This window comes from Schistocerca cancellata, chromosome 12 (assembly GCF_023864275.1).
Source record: "Schistocerca cancellata isolate TAMUIC-IGC-003103 chromosome 12, iqSchCanc2.1, whole genome shotgun sequence".
In the NCBI taxonomy this organism is placed as follows: Eukaryota; Metazoa; Arthropoda; class Insecta; order Orthoptera; family Acrididae; genus Schistocerca; species Schistocerca cancellata.
In genome coordinates, this window is record NC_064637.1 from 35,338,056 (window position 1) to 35,347,407 (window position 9,352).

Consider the following 9,352-nt stretch of genomic DNA (forward strand, 5'->3'; position numbering starts at 1 on the left):
TGAACAACTTAAGGGGCTCCGGAACGCCCTATACTTGCAATGTTAAAATAACGCTTATAAATTACATCTTTCCTCACAAAGTATTTGAGGTAGGAAGTTGAACTTTTTACAGATTATTTATTGGAATATGGGCTACAACTTAACACAGGGATTTTACAAAATTTTAGTTCAGTTATTAAAGATGATTTTTTTTCAATTGTAATGAAAATTCACAACATTTTTTTGCAATTTTTTATTTATATATTCAAAAATATACAGTTTTTTGGAAAAAGGCTGTGTTAAATTATGCAGAAGGTACTGTGTAACATTTACTGAAAGTTTGAAACAAATATGTTTGGAAGATCCTTAGAAAACATGTAATTAGTATGCGAAAATAAAAGTTTTGGGAAACGAGCGACAAAGATTGGATTAACTTTTTAGTGCATTCCAGGTCCATAGGATGGATTATCTTCATCCTCTGCAAACTCCTCCTCCAGCTTCCTCTTGTTCCTCCTCCTGTTTACTCTTGCTTGTATTTCTAGACTCTTTACAGCCCTGTCTGCAGCCCGAAGGCGTTCCTTGTCTAAAGCAAGCATCGCTCGTACCATGTTAGAACCTATCTTCTTTCCCATATTCCTAAATACCTTGCACCTTACAATGTTGCCATCATTGAAAGTCGCAACAGCATCATACACACCAAAGTGAAGTGTTTCTATTCCAACAAATACAGTCTTGGGGATTCTCGACCATATAACACTATTTACACTTTCATTGGTGTTTTGAGTTTTTCCGTGAATACACCTTTTCAACAGTTCAGGTGCTGCTAAGTCTCTGAAAATAGGTTTCATCACCTCCATTATTGCATCTCACATCACTAAAATGTACCTGATGAACACGGACGTTAATAATAACACCATTTGATAGCAGTTTAACAGCGCCACAGTGGGACACGCCCATGTAGAACACATTTTAAAAAAAATTAAAAATAGTTGTAGTCTTCGGAATTGAATAAATTATATATCTATTAAAAGGTAATAGTCTGCAGATTCAGAAAACGCAAAAAAGTAAAAATTGAACTTTTCATGATTTTGAGCCTTTCCGGAGCCCCTTAAATAGGACCGATCACACAGGTAATGTTATGAGGAAGGCAAATTAAGGACTACGTTTTGTCGGCAGAAGATGCGACAGGTCTACTAAAGAGACTGCCTACGTGCGCATGTGCATTCTGTTATGGAGTATTGTGCTGCGGCCTCATTACCAGATAGGATTGACGGAGGATGTCGAAGAATTCGGAGTAAGGGCACGTCCTTTTATACGACGGTCGTCCACAAAGTAAGTTCCGTTTCTGTTTCTACCCGCGGCAGCGCTACGATCGCGGTTTCGAGCATGCGCGGCAGTCACTCTGATCCAAGGAGAAGACGTGCACGCCATTTTCAGGTCGCTGCTGCCGACGCGTGCTTTGTAGTCCTCCTTTATAATGCCAGCCGTAACTGAAAATACCGCCGCGTGTGAAAGCAGATCTGCGATTCGTTTTCTAAATGCAAAGAAAGTTAAACCAAAGGAAATTCACCGGCTAATCTGCGAGGTTTTCGGACAAAATGCTACGAGTGATTAAATGGTCAGAAGATGCATCAGACTGTTCGATGAAGGACGTGGTCAAGTGCACGACAAAGAACGAAGTGGACGCCCGTATGTGGTTACTGATCAGCTGGTTCACACAACTGAAGAGAAGATTAGGCACAACCCTAAGTTTACACTTAGTGCCCTTGCTGTGGAAGTTCCGCAAATCTCACGATCACTAATTCATGAAATTGTTACTGAAAAACTGAAATTTCGATAACTTTGCTCACGCTGGGTACCCAAAATTCTTACTGAACAACACAAAAAACAACGGATGGGCAGTGCACTTCAGTTTTCGACTCGCTACAATGAAGAAGGCGATGGTTTTCTTTCTCGGATGGTCACGGGGGATGAAACTTGGGTATCGTACGACACCCCTGAAACAAAACGGCAATCAATGGACTGGAGGCACACTTCGTCCCCAACGAAAGTTAAGCCTAAGAAAATCTTGACACCTCGAGAAGGCACGTGCACCGTTTTTTGGGACATAGAACGTAGTTTGCTGATTGTATTCTTACCACGAGGCCAAACAATCAATGCCCGTGGTTACTGTGAGACCATTAAGAAATTGCGCGGCGCAATACAGAACAAGCACCGAGGATTACTGTTTTTTCCCACGATAATGCCCGACGTCACAAGGCGAATGTGACCAAACAAGTGTTACGGGAAATGCACTAGGGACGTTTTGATCATCCTTCGTACACCTAAAATCTGTCCTTGGTGGTCAACACTTCAACGATGGTGACGAGCTGAAATAACATGTTACCACACGGTTGAATTCACAGGCGGCAACCGTCTATGAAGAATGCATACAAAAACTTGTGCCACGCTATAACAAGGGCCTACAAAATAAGTGCCTACAAAATTTCGGAAGCTATGTAGAAAGCCGGCCTCAGTGGCCGAGCCGTTCTAGGCGCTACAGTCTGGAACCGCCCTACCGCTACGGTCGCAGGTTCGAATCCTGCCTCGGGCATGGATGTGTGTGATGTCCTTAGGTTAGTTAGGTTTAAGTAGTTCTAAGTTCTAGGGGACTGATGACCACAGCAGTTAAGTCCCATAGTGCACAGAGACATTTGAACCATTTTATGTACAAAAGTAGTTTAACACTTAGTAAATTTTTGTACAATAAATATTTTTTTTCTGTATCTCTACACGTTTGTTTTATACAACCAGACGGAACTTACTTTGTGTACATGCCTCCTATTAACATGAAAGAGGGGGAAAATGTCATGGACATGATAGGCGAGTAGGAATGGCAATCATTAAAACAACGGCGTTTTCCGTTGCAGCGAGGTCTTCTCGCGGAATTTCAATCACGAATTTTCTCCTCTGAATGCGAAGACATTTTACTGGCGTGAACTTACATAGGCAGAAGAGATCATTGTATTAAAGTAAGAGAAAGCAGAACACGTAGGGAAACATATGAGTTGCTACTTTTCGCACGCGCTTTTCGAGGGTGGAACGGTAGAGAATTGGTGGGAAGTGGTTGAATGAAACCTCTGACAGGCACTTCAGTGTGGATTGCACAGCAGTCGTACGGATGTTGGTGTATTGCAGTTAAAAACCGCGTATGACTCTTGACGTAGCGTAACTCCAAGGGCGAAAATTACCCACACTTCAATCGTATAGTGTCTGAGAATGAATGTACTGGGCGACGTGCATGAAGATTTACACATATTTTCAAATCATTTCGATATTTTTTTTACACTACACACCTCACAAAACGGTAAAACGGAAAACGTTTCTCGCTTAGTACATTTTCGCTGTCCACGCAGAAATGCTTTATCATCGGGCATGACGCTTTAACTTAATGTATCTTTAGTACTAACACTTGACTGGAATATCCTCTTTCAGATTCTGAAGATGGCAGGGGTAAAATACAGGGAGCGAAAGGCTATTTACAGCTTATACAGAAACCAGATGGCAGTTACAGGAGTCGAGGGACATGAAAGGGAAGCAGTGGTTGGGAAGGGAATGAGACAGGGTTGCAGCCTCTCCCCGATGTTATTCAATCTGTATATTGAGCAAGCAGTAAAGGTTGGTTGGTTGGTTCTGAGCACTATGGGACTTAACAGCTATGGTCATCAGTCCCCTAGAACTTAGAACTACTTAAACCTAACTAACCTAAGGACATCACACAACACCCAGTCATCACGAGGCAGAGAAAATCTCTGACCCCTCCGGGAATCGAACCCGGGACAAGCAGTAAAGGAAACAAAAGAAAAATTTGGAGTAAGTATTCAAATTCAAGGAGAAGGAATAAAAACTTTGAGGTTCACCGATGACATTGTAATTCTGTCAGAGACAGCAAAGGACTTGGAAGAGAGGTTGAACGGAATGGATTGTGTCTTGAAAGGAGGATATAAGATGAACATCAACACAAGCAAAACGAGGATAATGGAATGTAGTCGAATTAAGTCAGGTGATGAGGTGATGCTGAGGGAATTAGACACTTAAAGTAGTAAAGGAGTTTTGCTATTTGGGGAGCAAAATAACTGATGATGGTCGAAGTAGAGAAGATATAAAATGTAGACTGGCAATGGCAAGGAAAGCGTTTCTGAAGAAGAGAAATCTGTTAACATCGAGTATAGATTTAAGTGTCAGGAAGTCGTTTCTGAAAGTATTTGTATGGAGTGTAGCCATGTATGGAAGTGAAACATGGACGATAAATAGTTTGGACAAGAAGAGAATAGAAGCTTTCGAAACGTGGTGCTACAGAAGAATGCTGAAGATTAGATGAGTAGATCACATAACTAATGAGGAGGTATTGAATAGGATTGGGGAGAAGAGAAGGTTGTCGCACAACTTGACTAGAAGAAGGGATCGGTTGGTACGACATGTTCTGAGACATCAAGGGATCACCAATTTAGTATTGGAGGGCAGCATGGAGGGTAAAAATCGTAGAGGGAGACCAAGAGATGAATACACTAAGCAGATTCAGAAGGATGTAGGTTGCAGTAGGTACTGGAAGATGAAAAAACTTGCACAAGATAGAGTAGCATGGAGAGCTGCATCAAACCAGTCTCAAGACTGAAGACGACAACAACAGTACTAACACTGGTCGGTACCCATTTTGTAGAAATTATGCACATGTAGCTCGACACATAGGTTAGGAGAAAATCCAAATTCTCAGAAAATGTAAACAGTTCTCAGCATCGGGTCTATAAAAATAGAATTAAAGAGGATTGGGTTGCAAGGTGACTCACGTTCAGAAAACAGGAACAGCTTGAACGACTGGAAACAGGACGTTCACGTTCACAGGACATGTACATTAGTATGTTCTGCAGACATGATTAGCATCTGATCATGTCGACCAGCGGTTTCAAGGTCAATTTCGATATCGCAGCGCAACACCAGCCACCGGTGAAATATGTCTGCTGCCGTCGTTGTCGCTATATACCGAAGGTAATGGATCAGTGTGACTTTTTTGGAAATTTGTGGCAAGGTCTTACGGGACCAAACAGGTGATGTCATCGGTCCGCTACTTCTCAGTCAAGTAGCTCCTCAGTTTGCCTCACAAGGGCTGAGTGCAGCCCGCTTGCCAACAGCGCTCGGCAGACCGGATAGTCACCCATCTAAGTGCCATCCCAGTCCGACAGCGCTTAACTTCGGTGATCTGACGGGAACCGGTGTGACCACTGCGGCAAGGCCGTTGGCACACACTACTTACTCTAACTTAAACTAACTTACGCAATGGACAACACACACACACACACACACCCATGTCCGAAGGAGGACTCGAACCTCCGCGGGGCGAGCCGCGCGAACCGTAACAAGACGCCTTGGACCACGCGGCTACCCCGCGCGGCCCAGTGTGACTTGAGCAGACGCGCAGTATCTCTCGCCGACGTATGGGTGAGCCGTACAGTCAAATCAGTGTGTTGGAAAGAGGGTGCATTATTGGCATGACAGAATGTGATAGACCGAGCGAGGTGGCGCAGCGGTTAGCACACTGGACTCGCATTCGGGAGGACGACGGTTCGATCCCGCGTCCGGCCACCTGTTCCCGTCAGATCACCGAAGTTAAGCGCTGTCGGGTGTGGCCGGCACTTGGATGGGTGACCATCGAGGCAGCCATGCGCTGTTGCCACTTTTCGGGGTGCACTCAGCCTCGTGATGCCAATTGAGAAGCTGCTCGACCGAATAGTAGCGGCTGTGGTCACTGAAAACCATCATGACCGGGAGAGCGGTGTCTGACCACACGCCCCTCCTATCCACATGCTCAACTGAGGATGACACGGCGGTCGGATGGTCCCGATGGGCCAGTTGTGACTTGACGACGGATTGCAATGATAGGACATGTGTTAAAACATCAAACAATAACTTCCACGGTACTAGAGGGAGCTGTAGAGGGTAAAAACTGTACGGCAAGACAGATATTGTAACAAGTGCTACAAATACACTGTAAAGCTAAAGAAGAACGCACTATGAAGTAATTTTGTGAATGGGACGGAACTCGGAAGATGTGAACATGTACTAGTACAGACAAACAAATGATAACTTTTTCAGAAAAACTACCAGGCGAGGTGGCGCAGTGGTTAGCACAGTGGACTCGCACTCGGGAGGACGACGGTTCAAACCCGCGTCCGGCCATCCTGATTTAGGTTTTCCGTGATTTCCCTAAATCGCTCCTGGCAAATGGCGGGATGGTTCCTTTGAAAGGGCACGGCCGACTTCCTTCCCCGTCCTTCCCTAATCCGATGAGACCGATGACCTCGCTGTCTGGTCTCCTTCCCCAAAAACAACCCAACCCAACAGAATGTGATGTATCCGCCCAGAAAACTGCTGCTCGTGTTGGACGAAGGTTTCGGGACAGTGCAAGGTGTGTGTGCAGAATGGTTCGTGGAAGGCCGTAGAACACGACGAGATGGGTCTGGTCGCAGCACCAGATCTCCCCCCCCCCTCCACTCCCCACCCACCCCGAGAAAATCGACGCCTCATCCGAGTGTCATTGCAGGACAGATCTGCGTCCTCCTCGGCTCTGGCGCCACGGTGGAACACATCGTACACTGTCAGGGGTGGCAGTCCGTCGCCGTTTATTACGGCACGGGTTACGCATGCGTCGTCCACTTCCCCGCCTACCTTTGACGAACGTGCAGAAACATACTAGACGGCAATGGTGCATGGAACGACGTCTCTGGGGAATGAATCGCATCATATAGTGACTTAGGAAGAAACCAAGTTCTGTTTGTTTGGAAATGATTGCCGCATTTTGGTTCGTTACAGATGGTGGGCGCAGCTTCACAGTGATCGCGTTCGCACAAAACATACAGCGCCAACTCGAGGCCTTATGGCAGGGCTTCACAACAAACTGTGATTGTGTCCGTATCTCGTGTGTTATATTAAAAGAGAACTCACCTCAGAACCGATGCCGTGAACGATACAGACGCTGCGTCGCAGAACAGACCCAAAGACTGCTAAGTAGTCTACCAGACAGGTCTTACACGTATCGCTCTCCTTTCTCTGTCATCGGTACCCGGTGCTCTCCTGTCTGTAGACTGCGGGCTTTCGGACTGTTGCCAAGCAACAGACACCCACGGACGGAGCAACAATCAGATCATCTGTCAAACGTGAGCGACGCCGTGGACGTGTATGGTTGGTTCATGGAGAGACTCTTAGAATTTCTGTAGGTAGGAGGCTCAGAATAACAGGGAACGAAGGATTAACAACAACTTTTACAGAAACTATATTGCAGGGCTTCACAACATACATGCTCGCGGAGCAAGCTGTGAGCAGCAAGGCGCGAGCACGGAGCAGCGCGAGCACGCTACCCCCACTACCGGACCAAAGCGGAGAGTGGCGAAAGTCACGTGGGGCACACAACAGCTGCCGCCAGTCAATGTAAATCCGCGGCCACCTGCAGGGATATCACTCACCAATTATTACTGCGACAAATGAAACAAATAAAGGAGAATGTACACGTGCCACATAATTTTATTACCTTAGTGTATGCCTCTACATTCGCATTAATTTGTGAACTGTTACACAATAAAAGGCGTCACTGAAGTTTGGGATTCTCGGTTATCTTGTACTTTTTGCCCTTTACAATTGCGTCTATGTTCGGAGTAATTGTTCTTGTGCATTTTAGGCGCAGCGTGCAGTTTAAATTTCGATGACACAATGCGTTTCTCAGGCGCATCTTGTTACCTTTCATTGCAGAGAACAGTTGTTCACAAACATACGTGGAACCGAACATTGATATTATTGTAGCCGCCAGTTTGTGCAGACGAGGAAATCTATGCTGAGGGAAGTGTCTGCAGAATTCCAAAATGTTTTTCTTGTTCTGGAAGTTGTCTCTGTATTCTCTGTCACACTGCAGGTCAATAATTTCTTGCTGCAGCTCAGGACGAATCTCTTAAATATTCGCTGAATATGGAGAGAACAGATCAAAATCACTGTCTAGTGCTGTCAGATCTTGAAAGCGCTGAATAACGTTCACAGTCTTTGTGAACATCTTGCATGGATGATAATTTAGGAAAATGAGCTAGGTTTCCTGTTTCCAGCTGACTCACCCAAAGTGTCAATTTCATTTTAAAAGCTCGTATTCGATCTATGAAATGAGTAATTAGCAGATCTTTACCTTGTAGTGAAATGTTCGAAGCATTCAGATGGCTAGTTAAATCTGCTATGAGTGCGAGATCACATTCAAATGTGCGCGCATTTCCCCTCCCTCCCTACTCCGCGACCTTGCACCTGCTCGCGAGCACGTGCCTGAGCAGACGCGAGTACTCGCGCTCAAAACCGGCCAGTTGTTCAGCCCTGCCTTGAGCCGGCCGCGGTGGTCTAGCGGTTCTGGCGCTGCAGTCCGGAACCGCGGGACTGCTACGGTCGCAGGTTCGAATCCTGCCTCGGGCATGGATGTGTGTGATGTCCTTAGGTTAGTTAGGTTTAAGTAGTTCTAAGTTCTAGGGGACTTATGACCTAAGATGTTGAGTCCCATAGTGCTCAGAGCCATTTGAACCAGCCCTGCCTTATGGTGTGGGATGCTATTGGGTACAGCCACAAAACACAGTTGATGCGTGTCCGGCCGCTGTGACCAGTGTGACATATGTGAATGACATCCTGCGACCTGTAGCCACACCCTTTCTGCATTACAACTCATCCGCTATTTTTCAGCAAGACAATGCACGACCACATGTTGCTGCACGAACACGTGGCTTCTTGGTGCCACAGGGTGTGAGCCTTTCTCCCTGGCCCGCCACATCACCAGACTTGTCGCCAGTCGAAAATGAGTGGCATATGGCGAAACGAGGGTGTAGTGCTGTGAACCAGTGCCAACCACCACAGATGAACTTTGGAACCAGTTGAATGCAGCATGCATGGCTATACCGCAGGACTCCGTTCGCACATTACACGCTTCGATGCCATCGCGCATGGAACAAGTTATCGGGGCCCGTGGCGGACCCTGTATCTACTAGCCGACAGAACACATGCTGAACCGAGGTGAGTGAAATGCTAGTCGTTTCTGCAGAATGCAGAACATACTAATGTACATGTCCTGCGAATGTGGACGGCCTGTCGATAGTCGTTCAAGCTGTTCCGTTTTTTTTTTTTTTTTTTTTTTTTTTTACATGAGCGTGGTCCTCATATGATTGGACGCTATTTGGTTTTCAGTTTACATGCATAACCTGAAATATTTTAGACATTGGCTTATTTCTCAAGTAAGCAGACGTTTGGAGCTGGTTATACAGGGTGGTATATTGATAGTGACCGGGCCAAATATCTCACGAAGTAAGCGTTAAAAGGAAAAACT

At 45.7% G+C, this 9,352-nt stretch overlaps 1 pseudogene; it reads right to left on the minus strand.

Annotated features, from left to right (window-relative positions):
* Positions 1-5,138: 5,138 nt before the first annotated feature.
* Positions 5,139-5,256, minus strand: LOC126109912 (5S ribosomal RNA; annotated as a pseudogene).
* Between the last annotated feature and the right edge of the window lie 4,096 nt (positions 5,257-9,352).